This window comes from Corylus avellana, chromosome 5, assembly GCF_965113065.1.
Source record: "Corylus avellana chromosome 5, dhCorAvel1.hap1.2, whole genome shotgun sequence".
Lineage (NCBI taxonomy): Eukaryota > Viridiplantae > Streptophyta > Magnoliopsida > Fagales > Betulaceae > Corylus > Corylus avellana.
Window position 1 is genome coordinate 3,788,337 of NC_142494.1, and position 19,142 is coordinate 3,807,478.

General features: G+C 37.1%; 1 pseudogene; it reads right to left on the reverse strand.

The window, feature by feature from the left end:
• Positions 1-4,730: 4,730 nt before the first annotated feature.
• LOC132181614 (disease resistance protein RGA2-like) lies at positions 4,731-17,307 on the reverse strand (annotated as a pseudogene).
• Between the last annotated feature and the right edge of the window lie 1,835 nt (positions 17,308-19,142).

A 19,142-nucleotide genomic window follows, 5' to 3' on the forward strand; every position in this document is an offset into this window, starting at 1 on the left:
ATATATATATATATATATTATATCTCTTTAATTATCTCATTATTACAATAATAATCTATATATATAAAGCATGTTTCGATCCCCTTTAAATAAACATCCTAGTTTTGTCGCTACACCCACACCATATACAGTTACAAACATAAAGGTTTCCATTAAAAAATAAATGGAGTACAAAATGCAAAATCTCATTAATTTTGGTAGAAAACTTTGGACAAGGAAACAAGGGGGAACTAAGATATATATGAACTTGAAGAACCTAACATTTTTCGTAGATCCTAAATATAATTTTGACTCTACATAGTTGAGACCCCTTCGCTGTGAGATTTGTACAAGCTCCACAATATATCAACAACGTGGCCTAGTGTAATTTGCACGATTTGGAGAAGATAAGAGTCATTTACAGGTCATGAACATGGAATTGATCACATTGAGAGCTCTGTACCAATAATTGTAGACAAGCTACGTTGATGGCTGTGTATGTTATAGACTTGATCAAAGACGAGCCACCCATATGCACTGCAATAATCGAGTCTGTTGGTGGGTTATGCCATTATGACATTGGTCACGTTTTTCATTTAAGCAAGTTTTTGAGGTGGGTCGTTACTGATATCACAGGCTAATTGCTACAAAAGAGAGAGCAGTACTCCTTTGCTCAAAAGGAGAGGAACCATTGACAACATTCCCCATAGATCAACCTCAAAGGAACAAAAAGGAGTAAAGATATTGGTTAGTAACAGTTTCCAATTAGTACCTGTCAAGATTCATTTTAAAAGGTTTACTTGACAAACAAACTTGATCCAGTTCTGCTTTTCTACTAAAGATTACCTTAGAAAAAGAAGCTAGATATATCTGATCATTGCAACATGTAGATATAAAAGTTTCAATTTTTCTGAAATGAGGGATTAAGTATTTACTAAAATTTGGTTTATTAACTGTGTGAGATGAATTTGCTTTAACTACTCCATCTAGGGTTTTTTTTTTTTTTCATCTCGGCTTCTCTATTTTTTTTTTCTTTGAGCTCTTTATTGCATTATGAAACTCTACTAATGTTTTAGCGCCTTTGACAATTTGAAAGGGATGGCCGAAACCACTCCAAAATCAATGTTTGGATATAGATTCAAACACTCTTCAGCCTGGTGGCCATGGTGGCCGAACCACCCTCGCCTCCATTTGGCCAAAGGGGTGGCTTGACCCCACTCACAATTTTATTTTTTTTAATACTTATAATTTTTTTTACTATAGATAATACATGTCATAATTTGATTAGTGCTGACTTTTGATTACATATTTTTGTAATAATAATAAAAAAAAAATTAGACCAAAGTTGAATACAAAAAAGTAATTAAATACTTAAAAATATGTATAGCATTTCTAATTAAAACATACATGCATACATGGAAACAGTCATAAGTTTGGATACTTGAATCCATCCGCAATAACTAATAATATGGTAATAACCATTTCCTAAGAAATAATCGACGAAAAATACAAGAAAACTAGTTGAACTTGAGGTAGCAAACGGACGCAATATTATTAAAATCCCTGAGAAGACCTGTCATTCGCCATATCTTCATTATACTTGAACCAAACTCCATGGACCAAACAATAAAAACATTTCAAGTACTGAGCATTCACTTGAAAGAAAAGCACATGCAAGGTTTCCAATTACCAATGTTCAATGTTGTTTTCACGTGCTTATTTGTCTATTTGTTTATTTGGATCAATTATAATATTCTTCTCTCGTATTTATTATTTACTCTCTTCGTGAATTCACTTTTCGTCAAAACAATTTTAGTTCAATCTAGCGTAAGCAAGAGAGCCCAAACTCTTGATCATACTCGGAGCAATGTCGGAGAGAACTGCCTGGCCATTTGCAGGTGGAGTAGTGATCAATTGAGAGGTCTTGGAGCGTTGAAGGAAGATGCGTTCATTTCTTAAAATTTCAATAATTCAAGGACAGGTTAAGCCTAAAATGAAAAAGTGGGATCACAACATAGCTTTTCCACCATTTGCGTTTGTCTCAAATTTTTGTTCTTTAAACTTTTAACTTTAGGGAAACTTCACTTTTGCCCCTGAACTACTAGCCTTTTTGACATACTCCCCTCAAACTTCAAATTCTCTCACTTTGCTCACCTGAACTTTAAAAAACTTTCACTTTGCCCCCCTCCATTAGTTTTAAATGTTAAACTCAAACGGTTTCTATTTTTATGCCCATTATACCCTCACCCTAAAACTACACCGTTTTAGACTCTAAAAATACATCACCCACGCAGCCCAAAACAACGTCGTTTTGGGCATTAAAATTATAATTTTTTTTAAAAAAAAAAACAAAAGAAAGAAAAAGCAAAATATTCAAAAAATTAAAAAAAAAATAAAAAAAAAAAAAATTGGGGTGACTGGAGCCACCCCTATGGCCGGTATGGGGGTGACGAACAACCCCATGGCCAAGGGGGTGGTCCGGCCACACCCAAAAAGCCAAAAAAAAAAAAAGAAATGGGTTTTGGATGGCTTTCAGGCATTTGGGGGTGGCCGAACCACCCCTACCACTCCCATACTTGCCGTAGGGGGTGGTTCGGCCACCCCATACCTACTGTAGGGGGTGGTTCAACTATTAAAAAAAAAAAAGAAAAAAAAAATCATGAGACCATTTTGCAATTGGACTTGTTTAGATATAACAGTTTTATGAGAAAGGAATACTGTAGAATAATTGAATAAGACTTCTAATTAGTTTGCATGCAAGAAAAATCTTTCAATGGAAAGCCTGCTGTGCAAATGAGCACACCATTATGCAATTGGAATTCCTTTCAAGTTGTAATTAAAAAAAAAATTAAAAAAAAAATTGTAATTGGGTTTAATTGTGTTACATTAACCATTCATACTTGTCTAATCTTTTTAATATGAAACTTAAATTCTTTTCCACCCATAAACACATGTTGCATTTAGTGCCCTCATAGAATCCAGTTGTGGTATAATTGAACTATTAAACTTGCATATTAATGTGAAATCAATATTTACTTTCAATTCTTAAAAAGCAAGATGAAGAGGAACACATGACAATATAAGATCTATTTCCCGACTTGTCAACTTATTGCCGAGTGTTTCAAATCTTAAATCCATGTATGTCAGTGCTTTAACTGTTTCGGCATATGATTGAAAATCAGAAGTTCTCCAAAATATCAAAACCTTTAGACTGAAAATCAGAAATTCTCCAAAATATCATTGACATTTTAACACTAGTATAGGTGTTTCTATATTCTATGCCTAAAGAAGTCAAAGATGCAGCATATTCTGATATAAATTCCACTATCAGAAAAAAGAGAGAGTTATTACAAGTCTCTTGTTTGTCTATTCCTTCTTAGAGATAAGTGGGTATAACCAGTCAAAATTAGTCACTTGGAAGAAATGAGATTGTCATATCCAAACAGATTGTAGAAATTTCCACCTGATTCCCATAACCAATTTCATGAATTGCTGCTTTCAATCAAAAAACCAAATAATAAATTCAACAATAACTCAAAAATTTCCAATGAAAATAATAAAAGTTTAAATTTCATCCATTGATGGAACTACTTGCAGTTAGGCTCCAACAGCAATAATAATGAAAAGAGCGTTCCCAAAGTGTGCAATATGATCTACATTTAATATTGAGAAAATCGTAACAGAGTAGTGCAACATTTATATTGAAGTTTTGTAAAAATTTGGGATGGGATTGACTTCCATGATCTATTATAAGTCTTTTACCAAATATGTAATGCTACCATTTGCAGAATTTATATTTCAAATGGAAACGCAAGAAAAATTTAAAAAGAAAACAATAGTGGAAATGCCTATGAAGTGAAAGATTGGAAACAATACTGGAAATGTTAGAGCTTTGCACAAATCTGATTGCCAGAAAGGTCAGAAGAAGTACATATACTTCAAATCTAATATTGTTCCTGCATATGAAATCAAATATAATATATATAAAAAGCCACCTATTAATGCCACCTAGTAATGCCAGGTCATGTGGTACTGGAGCACTACATGACGTGGCTTTGACGAGGACGTCAGAAATTTAAAAGGGGGAGTTTGTAAAACCCTAGTCCCGTATTGGGAAGATGAGAAGAAGCCCCACATAGAGTGGGTGGTTTATAAAGATAGTTATGGGTGCTAAGTCTCACATTGCCTAGATACTAGGTGAAACTGAGCTTTATAATGAATTCTAAGGATGCTTCAAATTGACTTGTCCTTTTCGGGTAATAGCGCAGATGTGGCTAGCGCTTTTCCCTGAGTTGTTACAAACTGAATGTCCCCTTTCCACGGACCTGGATCCTCTCTATTTCAAATGAAAATGATCTGTTTAAATTTGTGTCTGATTATGAGAAAACCCAGAATTACGCAATTTTTTTTTGTGTTTTTGTGAAATCTTGGGATGGTAGACCTTCCAGGTCTACCATTTGTAAAATATAAATTTCAAATTGAAATGCAAGAAACATTTAAAAAACGAAAAAGAAACGAGATATTAGGTACGTAGGAATGGCATTGAAGTGAAAGATAGGAAACAATACAGAAAATTTGAGACCTTTGTTCAAATCTGATTGTCGGCAAGGTCTGAAAATGTGTGTATTCTTAAATCCTTTTTTTTTTCCATGCTATAGTTGGTTCCGCAAACGAAAATGAAATCAAATAATATATATCAAAACCATAACTGAGTAAACGAAGATGAACAAGAAAAAGAAGAAAATTACCGTCTAATAGGTTACCCAAAACGTATTATTTGAAAAGTCTGGGACGTGAGCAATCTTTGGCCAATCCTCTCCTGTTCCTTGTTCACATCTTTTCTCCGGGTGACGACACTCCACAATTCTCAAAACACTTAAAGAGGTGAGGCGGCGAATACCTTCAGGCAGTGATATTAAATTGGGACAATTGCTAATCCGAAGTCTCTTAAGTGAATTGAGGTCACCTATCTACTCCGGTAAAGACACCAAAAAAGGGCAGCCCGTAATGGAAAGAGATTGCAAAGTGGTAAGCAACGACAACAATTTGTCTTTGCTAATAAGTGATTATCAGAGATGACTTTTGTGCTGTTGCTGATAATATGGTCACTAAAGACCATTTTTCTTGTAGTAATAATGTAACCGTTAACATACATTCAAGCTTTGATGTATGTAACTGTTCCTGTTGCCGCTTGACATTTTTCTGAACAGTGAGAAAGAAAAGCACAATAAGGTTTTCAATTACCAATTATGTTCAATGTAGTTTTCACTTGCAAAAATTTACGTCAAGTAAGCATTCATTGTAAAATATTTTCAAGACTTTTTTATTATAAAATATTTTATTTTCCCCCTTCTGACTTTTCTCACTAACCAAATCGATAACAAATCCAAGTATTCAATCACTAATTGTGCATGTCTAAATTTAAATATCAAGATCGTGGGTCTAATCCAAACAAACCAATCAAACACATTTTAAAAAACGTATAGAAAGTCGGATAAATACCCAAACAACTATTAAGGGGGTTCCACTTTCCAGCTCTACCTCTTTCCCAGGATTTCCTTCAAAAGGGCAAAATAGAAAAGCTCCATTTTAGAGCTCCTTTCTTGGGCTCTGTTTTGAAATGAGACTTTTTCCATCGAGCAAAAAGACACAATTCCAAGGCAAGAGGAAGTGAAACATGGGACCAAGGGCAAAGAGCAATAAAAGTCACAAGCCATCACTTGAAAGCAAGATGAAGATGAATTGAGTCTTTTTCAGCAAGAGACATGGAGCACCCTTTTCACAAAAGTCTCGCATCTACTGCTTCAACTTTTAGCACCTTGTGATACTTGAGAAGATCATTAAAAGACCAATCCTTCATATGATATTCCTTGGTTCATATAGATTTTGCGTATTTTTTCCATCTCAAATTCTTGACTTGTCAACTTAATGCATAGTTGCAGAGTGAAGAACTTTGAAATTGGCTCCAAATCTTAAATCCATGTATGTCAGTGCTTCAATTGTTTCTGCATATGAAATCGTATAAATCAGAAATTCTCCAAAATCAGAAATCAGAAATTCTTCAATCAGTTGTTTCTGCATGTGAAATAAGGAAGAAGGAATAGCATTGACAATTTAACATTAATGGGTATGCATATCAATAATTCAACTCTCTTGTTTTTCACTGCCTTCCTAGAAATAAGTGGGTATAACCAGTCAAATCAAGCCGCTTTGAATTAGTGAGTTTGTCATATCCAAACATATTGCAGAAATATCCACAAGATTCCTACAACCCATTTCATGAATCGTTGCTCCCAATCAAAAAACCAAATAATAAATTCAGCAATCACTAAAAAATTTCCAATGAAAATAATAAAAATGTAAATTTCATCCATGAACGGAGCTACTTCCAGTTAGGCTTCAATACCAATAATAATGAAAAGTGACCAAATAGTTCAACAGAAACAACATTGGATATTGAGAAAATCCTAACACAGCAATGCAAAATTTGTATTAAATTTTTGTGAAACTTTGGGATGGGATTGACTTCCCTGATCTATTATAAGTCTTTTTACTTAATACATGATGCTACCGTCTGTAGACTTTAAATTTCAAATGCATACGCTAGAAATATTTAAAACACAAAAGAGAAAACAAAACTAGAAATGCCATTGAAGTGAAAGATAGGAAACAATACTGTAAATGTTAGAGCTTTGCACAAATCTGATTGTTGGCAAGGTTTGAAGAAGCGTCCATACGTAAAATCTTACTTTGTTCCTGCATATGAAATCAAATAAGACATATATCAAAAGCTTGACAGAGTAAAATAAAGAGGAACAACAAGAAGAAAAAAATTATTGTCTAATTGGTGACTTAAAAACCTCTAGAAATTGGCGACTTTGGTTTGCTGTCCATTCTTTACCGTACAAAAAGACAACAGAAAGATAATTGTAGAGAAGAAATTTGTATTTCTGATGTGTGTTCAATTGTACAATGGAATGGCCTATTTAAAGTTGAATGAGGCCATAAAAGAAAGGAAATACAATAATTACAAAATAATATAAAATCAGCATATTTACAATAATGAATACGATATCAAATATTTCCGTAATATATTGAGAATATTACGGGAATATAATATTGCGAAAATATAATATTCTAACATCTCCCCTCAAACTCTAGGGGGCGAAGCCAACTTGAGTTTGGAGATAAGATCATTGAGTCGTCCCGGTGGATGAGATTTTGTAAAGATGTCAGCCAATTGATTTGCAGAGGTGATAGAATGAAGATGTAAAACACCTTGCTGAAGATGTAAAACACCTTGCTGAAGATGATGGCGGATGAAATGACAATCAATCTTGATATGTTTTGTGCGCTCATGGAAAACATCATTATGAGCAATCTGTATGGCACTCCGATTGTCACAATAAATAGGAGAACTAGTAGATTGAGAAACACCCATGTTGGACAAAAGCCATCGTAACCAGAGAAGTTCAGATGTAGTATCAGCAAGAGCACGATACTCAGCTTCAGTACTAGATCGAGCAACAACAGATTGTTTCTTACTGCGCCATGAAATTAGAAAAGTTCCAAGTAGGAAACAATATCCAGTGGTAGAGCGACGATCAATAGGATCACCAGCCCAATCAGAGTAGGCTTGGAGCTCAAGAGATGAATGAGAAGAGAAATGAATACCATGAAACATAGTGTCCTTGACATAGCGCAAAATGCAAAGAACAGCAGCATAATGAGTAGATCGAGGTGCACTCATAAATTGACTCACCAAATGAACAGCATAGGCAATATCAGGCCGTGTAACAGTAAGATAAATAAGACTACCTACTAGCTGCCTGTAGAGAGTAGCATCTGATAAAGGCTCACCATCTGTGGCTAGAAGTTTGACATTGGTCTCAAGGGGGCTGCTCGTTGTTTTGCTATCTGTCAGACTTGCTCGGGAAAGTAGATCAGATGCATATTTGGCTTGAGAGAGAAAATAACCATCATTACTCGAGGTAACCTCAAAACCAAGGAAGTAACTGAGTGTCCCCAAGTCCTTCATTTCAAAATTTTGGCTAAGGAAGGATTGAAGAGCACGGATGCCTGAAATGTTATCACCAATAATACTCATATCATCTACATAAAGAAGGATAAGGATAGTACCATTATCAGTAGTCCAAAGAAAGAGAGCTGAGTCATAAGAACTAGAAACAAAGCCTTGTTGAGCAACCATAGAACTGAACTTGGCAAACCAAGCACGAGGAGCCTGCTTGAGACCATAAGGTGCCCGACGGAGTTTACAAATTTTGTGTGGCGGATGGTGATAGCCAGGTGGAGGGTGCATATAGACTTTTTCTGTAAGATAATCATTGAGGAATACATTTTCAACATCCATCTGAAATAATTGCCAATGACGAACAACAGCAACTGCAAGTAAGGATCTAACAGAGGTCAGTATAGCAACAGGAGCAAAAGTGTCCTCATAGTCAATACCATACTCCTGAGCAAATCCTTTCGCAACAAGACGAGCCTTATAGCATTCCACAGATCCATCTGTACGAGTTTTAATTTTATAAACCCACTTACATCCCACTGCAAACTTTCCAAGAGGCAAATCCACCAAGTCTCATGTATGGGTTTTAGAAAGGGCATCTAGTTCATTAGACATAGCTTTCTGCCAAAGAGGATCAGTACTAGCCTCAAGATAAGAGTGAGGTTCGTGAAGAGTAGCAAGAACAGAAAAACAATGATAATCATAGAGATGGGCAGGCGGTGCTCTTACCTTATCGGAGTGACGAAGTTCATGAGAAGGCTCGGGAGTGTGTAATGTAGCAAGAGGATCCATAGTTCAATCAGGCAAATTAGAAGCAACCGTAAAAGGTTCGTCCAATGAGCTTGAGTTATCTGCAGATGATCCAAGAAATAAGACAATAGAGGGGTCAGTGAAGACAGGAGAATATGTGGAGGAGGAATGCAGAAAAGGCATTTGACTAGTGAACATTTTATGTTCCTAGAACTCCACATGGCGAGAGATCCTAAGTCGTCAGGCAATGGGGTCATAGCAGCGATAACCGTTTTGAGTGATGCCATAACCAAGGAAGCAACACAAGCGAGAGCAGGGTTCAAGTTTAGTACGCTCATATGGAGGAAGAGTGGCAAAACAGATACAACCAAAGATGCGAAGCAAAGAAAAGTTAGGTGTGTTACCATACAAGCGCTCATAAAGAGTTTGGTTGTGAATAGTCGGGGAAGGCACACGATTAATCGTGTAAATAGCAGTGAGAGCAGCCTCACCCCAAAAGCGTTCAGGAAATAAGGCAGAGATGAGAAGAGCTCTTACAGTGTCTAAGATGTGACGATGTTTGCGTTCTGCACGCCTATTTTGCTGAGAAGTGTAAGGACAAGAACAATGAGAGAGGGTCCCATTTTGTTTTAAAAAATTTTGAAAAGATTTCTCATTATACTCCATAGTATTATCTGAACGAAAAATTTTGATGGTATGAGAAAATTGGGTTTGTACCATCTGATGAAAATTTTGATAAACTTGAGTGAGTTCAGAGCGATGTCGTAATAAATATATCCAAGTATAACGAGAATAATCATCAAGAAAAATAACAAAATAGTGAGATCCCCCCTCAGTGGGAACAGGGGCAGGTCCCCAAATATCAGAATGAACCAAATCAAATGGTGCAGAAGATGAAGACTCACTTTTATTAAAAGATAAATGTGTTTGTTTTCCAAGATGACAAGAAACACAATCAAAAGATTTTACATCTATGGATCCTATATGACCTTGAGATGCAAGAAGTTGGACACGTGGTAGAGAGGCATGACTCAAACGTGAATGCCATAAGTTGGAAGAGGCAGTGAGTGTTGTGACAGCAACTGCTAAGTGAGTAGGAGTTTGCAAGAATGAAAGCTCAAAAAGACGTCCAATCTTATGGCCGGTCCCAATTAGTTGACCCGTCTGTGGATCCTGCACATCAACACCCCTGTTAGAAAATGTCAACTCCAAACCTAATTCACAAAGTTGGCCAACTGAAAGAAGATTTAATGACAATTGAGAAACAAGATATGTGTTATCAATAGACAAATTAGGTGAAGAAATAGATCCACTATGACTAACAGGTAATCTAGAACCATCAGCAGTATAAATGACAGGATTGGGAGAAAGGTCAGACTTTTGGGAAAATAAAGTGGGGTCAGGGGTCAGATGATTACAACAAGCAGAGTCCATGAACCATGAATTTTTACCTAATGTGACGGACAAGGCAGTAAAGGAACGAGATAGAACCAGATGGATTAATGCCACAACGTCAGATGCAGTGAGAGCAGAGGATTGAGATGGGTTCTCAGTGTAAGATGCAGGTGCAGAGGAACCAGATGAAACAACTGCGGCAGTTTGTTGGAAAGGAGCTCGTGATTGACGTTTGTTTTGGAGCTTGTAGCAATTAGCAATAGAGTGACCAGGTTACTTGCAATAGTTGCAAATTATCTTCATGGAGGAAGACTGTGGTGTGGATCGTTTAGGAGGAAATTTAGCAACACTCTGAGGTGTAGCAGCAACAGCCATATCTAGAGATTGCAAGTGCATAGTGGACCGTCGAGTCTCTTCAGAAATAAGTTCTGTTACAGCAACTTCCAATGTGGGAAGAGGATTGTGGTGTAAGAGAAAAGCCCAACTGGGTTCAAAATCCGCACGAAGAGCCATCATGAAATGCATAAACTTCTGACAATCCCGATACTTTTCAAATATTTTCACATCTTCTGGATGCTTCAGTTGAGGATCTGCAACGGATAATTGCTCCCAAATACTATTAGTTTGAGAATAAAAATTTGCAATAGACTGACCTGGCTCCTGACGTGTCTAATAGAGTTTAGTTTCAATCTGAAACTCTAGGGAGGCATCGTAAGTACAATTGTATCGTTTTGCCAAAAACTCCCAGGTAGCCTTTGCATTCCCAAGCTTGGGGAGCAAACTGTGGATGGAAGGAACTGAAGTATTGATAAACCAAAAAATAATCCTATAATTTGCACTGTCCCAATCTTCAAATTGACTGGCAAATTTGTCGGCTGACTCACCGTCTTTTTGTGTGGGTGCAACAGTTTTTCCACAAACATAACGCCATAATCTCCTCACTCTAAAAAAAACTTCCATATTTTGGGCCCACAACATATAATTGGAACCATTTAAAATATTGTCAATGGGACAGATGATATTATCAAGACTGGTAGACATTTTTTTTTTTCGGGAAAATAAAAAAAAATTAAATAAATAAACCTAGGGACAGTAATCCAGTGTGGTGGAGGTGCTGGTACAGCCTCAGGGAGCGATCTGGTGTGGCGCGCGCATAGCAGCTATGGTGCACCCGCAATCAATGATCCAGTGCGACGCGGTACACAGCAACAACTATAGACCTGCGGGCAAGGATCTAGTGTGACGCGGGAATATGGGGCAGAGTGGATTTGGCTCATGAAGGAGCGTGGAGAGAGTGGGGAGCGTGTGGCGTGTGAATCTCACATGTAGAGAGAATATCCGGCGCGTGGCGGTGCGTGCAAGGCGGTGGAGGCGCGTGACGGCTTCGTTTCTTCACAGACTTTCTAATTTTGCACAATACAACCTCTAAAATTTCCTTCACGTACAAAAACAACCGCAACAAGTGTTTGGTGTATTGTTGAAACAAAAAGAAACGCCAAAAAGAATGCTCAAACGGAAAAAGAAAATTGTACGGATGGGGAAGAGAGGCTTACAAGAGGCACCAAGAAAAAGGTGGCTCTGATACCATGTAGAAAAAGACAACAGAAAGATAATTGTAGAGAAGAAATTTGTATTTCTGATGTGTATTCAATTGTACCATGGAATGGCCTATTTATAATTGAATGAGGCCCTAAAAGAAAGGAAATACAATAATTACAAAATAATATAAAATTAGCATATTTACAATAATGAATACAATATCAAATATTTCTGTAATATATTAAGAATATTACGGGAATATAATATTGCGGAAATATAATATTCTAACATTTACGATGACCATCTCCACCAATTCGAAAGTTTAGGATGTGAGCAATCTTTGGCCAATCCGCTCCCCTTCCTTGTTCACATCTTTCCTCTCCACAATTGTCAAACAACGTAAAGAGGTGAGGTGGCACATACCTTCGGGCAGTGATATTAAATTGAGACAATTTACGACTCCAAGCTTCTGAAGTGAAGTGAGATAGCCTATCCACCCCGGAAAAGACACCAAACTAGGGCAATCCATAATTTGAAGCCCTTGCAGAGTGGTAACATCTCTAAGCTCTCTTGGGAGAGAAACCAAATTTGGAACGCCTACAATAGATAGATGACCAAATCTTGTAGGTCTAAGGCAATGTGTGCCATCTTCATTCTCATTGCTGATAAGTTCTTTGCAGCAAAAAATACACAGATTTTTAAGTGAGGTGAGATGATGAAATAGTGGAGACATGGATATTCGCATTTTACAACAATTCTAAATCTTCAAGGTCTCAAGAGAAGTGAGGTTTTGCAGCCACTCTAGTGGCAGATATTCAAGTTGCTCTAATTCCATAAGATAAAGATACTTCAATTTGGAGAGATCAGAAATGGGAGAGGAAGAGGAGGGTGCTGTTGGGGACATCATCGGGCAATTCCTGATAAATAAATAAGAAAGGGAAGGAAATGAAGGGAATAATGGAAGATGATGCTCTACTGTTACTGTTTCCACCGTCTTTCGCCATTCCCTCAACTTTGGCAAATTATTAAGTCTCAAAATTTTGAGGGGAGAAGAGGACACGTCGCTATTATCATTGCTTATGTACTCCGGCTCACTCAAGTTTTCAAGAATAAGACGCTTCAGAAAAGGGAATCAGCCCAATGGTGGGATATGTTGTAGCCATTTACAATCCGATATTTTAATAGAAGTCAAATTTGAGAGCGATGACACCCAACTAGATAATGTCACACCTGCATACCCTATAATATATAATGATTTCAAATTTAGGTGTGGCCGAAGGTTTTGCAACAGTTGTTCATCATTTGCAATTGCTTTATCACTTCCATCCCCAGATTCTGGGTTCCACTCTAATATTAGATGTTGAAGCTGTCGCTTCCTCTCTAAGTTTGCATCCTTTGCTTCTAATGGAGAAGATCTCGAGTGCTTTAAACCCTTGATCCATAAGTATCCTCTCAACTCATCTAAACCATCTAGGTCCCTTAGCCCACCCTTTGGCTTGGAGAGACAACTTTTTTTCTTCCCTAAAATGTATAGCGACAATGTTTGGAGAGCGATCAATTTTCCCAATCCACGAGGCATATGAGTGAAGTTATTACACATATCTAGCCTAAGATGCCTAAGGTTGATTAAGTTTCTAGTGTCTTCTGGCAATTCTTTTAGTTTAAGACAACAGTCAAGTCTTAGTGTTTGCAAATTCTGCAATTTAGTTATAGAAGCGGGGAGTAGTTTGATATCTTCATTCCTAGACAGATCTAAAAATCTTAAATGCTCTAATTTGCCAATGAAATTTGGCACTTTTTGAATACTCAACCGAATCAAATTCAAAGCACGCAAGCATTTAAAACTTGAAATAAGTGTATTAGAGACGAGCTTATTTGACTCAAGTACCGCAATGTTCACGTTAAGCAGATCAACAAATCCTGGAAGTATTGGAATTCGTAGAAGAAGTGTTCTCATTTTTTTAGCCTTGGGCAAAAGAGTGGGAATATCCGGTAATGAATCTGAAGAATGAAATGTCACATGACGAGTTCTCCGAACTATGTTTTCTCCATCTGGATATAAAATTGTGCACTCCTTACCTGTTATTGACTGTGCAAGATCGTGAATAAGGTCATGCATTTTGCACGTTACTATTTTACCAAATCCATCTCTTTGTACGTCTTGGAAAAATGACCTCAAAAGCAAATCCATAAAATACTCGTAACCAATATCTTCAAGATGTCTGTTTCCATATGATGAATGAAGAAAGCCTTGAGCCGCCCATAGATGAATCAACACCTCCACGTGAATTCCATAATTTTTTGGAAACAACGAACAAAAGGAAAAACATTACTTCAAGTGTGACGGGAGATGATCATAACTTAACTTAAGTATTAAAAAAATATCATTTTCTCATTGAGTTATTTTGTAAAGTTCATGGTTTTTAAAGTACAACCAATCATCTTTTGAATTTTTGAAACATAATAGATTCCCAATGCTCCTTATAGCAAGAGGAACTTCTACACACTTTTGTACGATATCCTTTCCAATTTCTACTAGCTTTGGATTTTTTGGCTCTTCCCCGTCTTTAAATGCCATTTTCATAAATAAATTCCAAGAATTGCTTTCAGATAGACCTCCCAAAAGATACGGCGGCATTGCGCCTGTAACATCCCACCCCAATGACACACAATATTGTCCGCTTTTGGCTCCCCTCGAACCAGACTTCCCAGGAGGTGACCCATCTTAGTACTACTCCAGCAGAAGCACGCTTAACTGCAGAGTTTTGATGGAATCATGACCATCATACCTTTAAAACGCGTTGTTATCATTAAGGGTGTAGTATATATTTAAGCACATCCCCATCTCCATACCCAGGCTATGTGGGACGTCACAATCACCCCCTCTTAGGACCCAGCGTCCCCGCTAGCGACCCTCATGGGATTAGCCCATTCGTGGTATCCGCCCCAGCAAGTGCCCACTAGCGACCTTCATGGGCTTGTGCATGCTCCCTCCATTTCAGGCTGGGCTATGGCTTTGATACCATATGTAACATACCTGCTCTAAATGGTATGATATTATCCGCTTTGGGTCAAGCCCGCACGATTTTATTATTGGGTTGACCTCTAAAATGCCTCATACCATTTAAAGAAGTATATTCCACATAAACACATCATCTTTTTCATGCCCAAGCAATGTGAGACGTCACAATCACCCCCTCTTAGAACCCAACGTCCTCGCTGGCAACCCTCATGGGCTTATGCACACTCCCCCCATCTTAGGTTGGGTTATGGCTCTGATACCATATGTAACACCCCACCTTAATGACACACAATATTGTCTGCTTTTGGCTCCCCAAAACTAGACTTCCCAGGAGGTCACCCACCCTGGTACTACTCCAGCAGAAGCACGCTTAACTGCAGAGTTGGGATGAGATCATGACCATCACGGCTTTAAAATGCGTTGTTGTCATTAAGGGTGTAGATACATTTAAGCACATCCTCATCTCCATACCCAGGCGATGTGGGACGTCACAATGATGTTACATATGGTATCGAAGCCATTGCCTAGCCTGAGATGTGGAGAGCGTGCACAAGCCCATGAAGATCGCTAGCGGGCACTTGCTAGGACGGATGCAAAGAATGGGCTAATCCCATGAGGGTCGCCAGCGGGGATGCTGGGTCTTAAGAGGGGGTGATTGTGACGTCCCACATCGCCTGGGTATGGAGATAAGGATGTGTTTAAATGTATACTACACCCTTAATGACAACAACGCGTTTTAAAGCTGTGATGGTCATGATCCTATCAGAACTCCGTAGTTAAGCGTGCTTCTGTTAGAGTAGTACCAGGATGGGTGACCTTCTGGGAAGTTTTATTTGGGGAAGCCAAAAGCGGACAATATTGTATGTCATTGAGGTGGGGTGTTACAATGCGTGTAATCTCTGCAACTCTTTTGCTACGTGTAGTAATCAAAACTTTGCTTCCCTTCAGGCCACCCGATAAAAGTGTTTCCAAGTTCAACCATGTACTGCGATTCTCGCTCCATACATCATCTAAAACAAGTAAATATAGCTTCTCATCAATTTCTACTCGAAGCTGACTTTGTAACAAATCCATCTCGAGGCTTTCAGGGCTCCTTTTAGTTGCAGATCTATGAGCTGTGCAACAATAGTTTTCACATCAAAAGGATCAGAGACGCACACCCAGAGTCTTAGCTCAAAATGTCTTTTGACTTCATCATCATTGAACACATACTGAGTAAGTGTGGTCTTACCTAGTCCACCAATCCCAACTATGGGAATGATGGAAACATTCTCTTCTACATTGGAATCCAATAACAACTCTTTAACTGCCTTCTTTTCACCCTCTCTCTCCCAATGACTTGTTCCTCAGGAACAAAAGAGTGTGTATCTTCTCTCTTCCTATGCTCAAACTCATGTGTCATTATAAGGCACTCAGTGAAGCCAAATTGATCTTATCATCTGCAATTTCATTTAGTCTTGCCCTAACTACCTTGATCCTATGACCCATTTTAAGGCCATATACAAGTTGGTTCGATTTGGAAAAGAATATGCGCACCTGCAAAATGTGATATTTTTAGAATTTATGTACCGTTGAATAGTTGGGTTTAACATTATAATGAACAAATTGTTGTTGTGAATTTATTCCTCGAAATGTTGTTGAGGACTTTTAAACTACGTAAAATGATATATATTTTCTTTGGCTTGTGTTGTGATAAATATTTTTATCCAGGTCTGGGAATGCTTTAGTCATGGACAACATCATATATATATATATATATATATATATATATATATATATATATATATATATACCAATAACAACTCTTTAACTGCCTTCTATTCACCCTCTCTCTCCCAATGACTTGTTCCTTAGGAACAAAAGAGTGTGTATCTTCTCTCTTCCTATGCTCAAACTCATGTGTCATTATAAGGCACTCAGTGAAGCCAAATTGATCTTATCATCTGCAATTTCATTCAGTCTTGCCCTAACTACCTTGATCCTATGACCCATTTTCAGGCCATATACAAGTTGGTTCGATTTGGAAAAGAATATGCGCACCTGCAAAATGTGATATTTTTAGAATTTATGTACCGTTGAATAGTTGGGTTTAACATTATAATGAACAAATTGTTGTTGTGAATTTATTCCTCGAAATGTTGTTGAGGACTTTTAAACTACGTAAAATGATATATATTTTCTTTGGCTTGTGTTGTGATAAATATTTTTATCCAGGTTTGGGAATGCTTTAGTCATGGACAACATCATATATATATATATATATATGCACATTTATATATGAATTTACCTCTTTTGCCACCTTCTTGTCCCGTGTCATCACTTGCCTTCGTAGAAGTTGAGTGGAGAAGTCATCCAGCAAGTCGTCAGCATCGTACATGGCATCCTTCAACTTCCTAAGCCAATCTTTGACCCCATGGTTGTGGGTCTGCTTCTCCTTCGCATCCAAAAGCACAACTTGGATAGTGGAAACCATGTTCTCGTGCTTTTGAAGCTCATCTTTGAAACCCCATAGAAGTCCAATCTCTTGGAGAGCAAGAGATCCCAAACTCCTAATGATACTCGCAGCAATGTGGAACAGAGTTGGTTCGGCCATTTGTTGTTGGTAAATTGAGTGAAAGCTAAAAGCTGCTGTGGATTCAGCGAGAGAAGTGTTGGAGCGTAGAATTAAGGAAGATGTGTTTGCTGTGAAGCAGATGGACGTACATGGTCAATTGCCATAAAAAATCCAAAAAGAAAAAATCATAACAAAAAAATATTATTATATATGGAGAGAGCCATCAAGTTTGAATACAAGATGATTAATGTATTATAAAGTTTGAATTATTGTGCGAATGCAAATTGAATATGTTGTCCTCATCAATTTCTAAGAATACAGACAAGATGTAGGCGTCGTGATGCATAAGAATCCAAATTAAAGTTAGTGTAACATCAAGTGTCAGGGAGATGCTTCCTTCACCAACCCAATTTACTTTCTTTTTATTTCACTTGCCGGCCTTCACCCACCCACTTACAATATTCATTTGGTTTCTATCAATCTATGGCTGTCTAGGGTGTGCTTTATTTTCTCTAAAGAAATTATCATAGTGTCCTACTAGTACACACTAGAGCATATGTGTTTGACTTTTACAATAAGAATTTCTGTATCCAATTAGTGTAAACCATCATACATTTCACCATATCTTGAGATGATCGCAGTTTCCGGCCTTCTTTGCCTTTTTTGCTCAAAAAAACTCTAACCAATAGTTTTCAATTATCCACCGGATTCACGAGAGGTCACTTAGTTGAAATAAGATAGTATTTCATCAACCAAACAAATTTTCATAATATTATAAACTACCAAACTTATTCTAAATCAAGATTTACTTTTGTTTAATGTGTATATGAATTAATTATTTTTTATAAGATTTTGACAAAACCCTTACTAATTAAACAATTTTACGTACTCAACTTTTGCTTATATATATATATCATCTCTAACATATAATATGATGGTGCATTTAATTTTTTGCGTGATATAAAAAACTTAAACTAATAATCATTTAATTAATACTTTAAGAGTAGGTACATATAGAAAGAAAATGTAATAGAGTGGTAGTAGAGCAAAGAGTGAGATGAGAGATCAATAGATTATAAAGAGTAGGAGTTGTGAAGGAAAAAAGGAGAAGGAGGAATTATGAAAAGAATAAAATTAGTTTTACTATGTTTACTTGTAGAAATAAAGGTACATATTTTTTTTGAAAATTAATTTATATAATTTATTCACATCAATTAAGTTAAATACTCTTCATAAAGAAAGTAAGAGGTTGACCATGATCCTGAATTTTTGGGCTTTCTTGACACAGTTTCTAAGCAAAAACAGTTACCCTTTTCACCTTTTGATTTGAGTAACTCTGTTTGGTCATGGGTAGCAGCAGAGGCCTTGGTAACATCCAAAGGTATTCAAATATTTTTTGTTTATTCACGTCCAAGTTCAGAGAACAGCCACAGAAGAAGCAATTAATTTCTATCAAACTAAAATCTGGTAGAGTTAAATTGAGTTCTATCTGGATTCAGCTCCATCAAGACATCAATAAAAATCATGGTGATTTACACTAAAACAAGCTCATCCTAAAAAAGGGTAGTTGAATTTTGGAGGTGTGTCTGAGCAATTGTACTGATGAAAGTAACGATATCTAATTCCCAGCTTCTCAACTTATTGCATTGTTGCAGAGTGAAGAAGTTAATTTAGAATTAGCTCCAAATCTTAAATAGTGCTTCAATTGGTTCTGCACAAGAAATCAGAAGTTCTTCCCAATATCAAAACCCTCCGAAGTGAATGAGGAAGAAGGAATAGCATTGGCATATACTATTGGCCATACTCGGTCTCCTCGAAGAATTAAGGCTGTCTTATCCAAACAGATTGCAGAAATCCCCACATGATTCCCACAA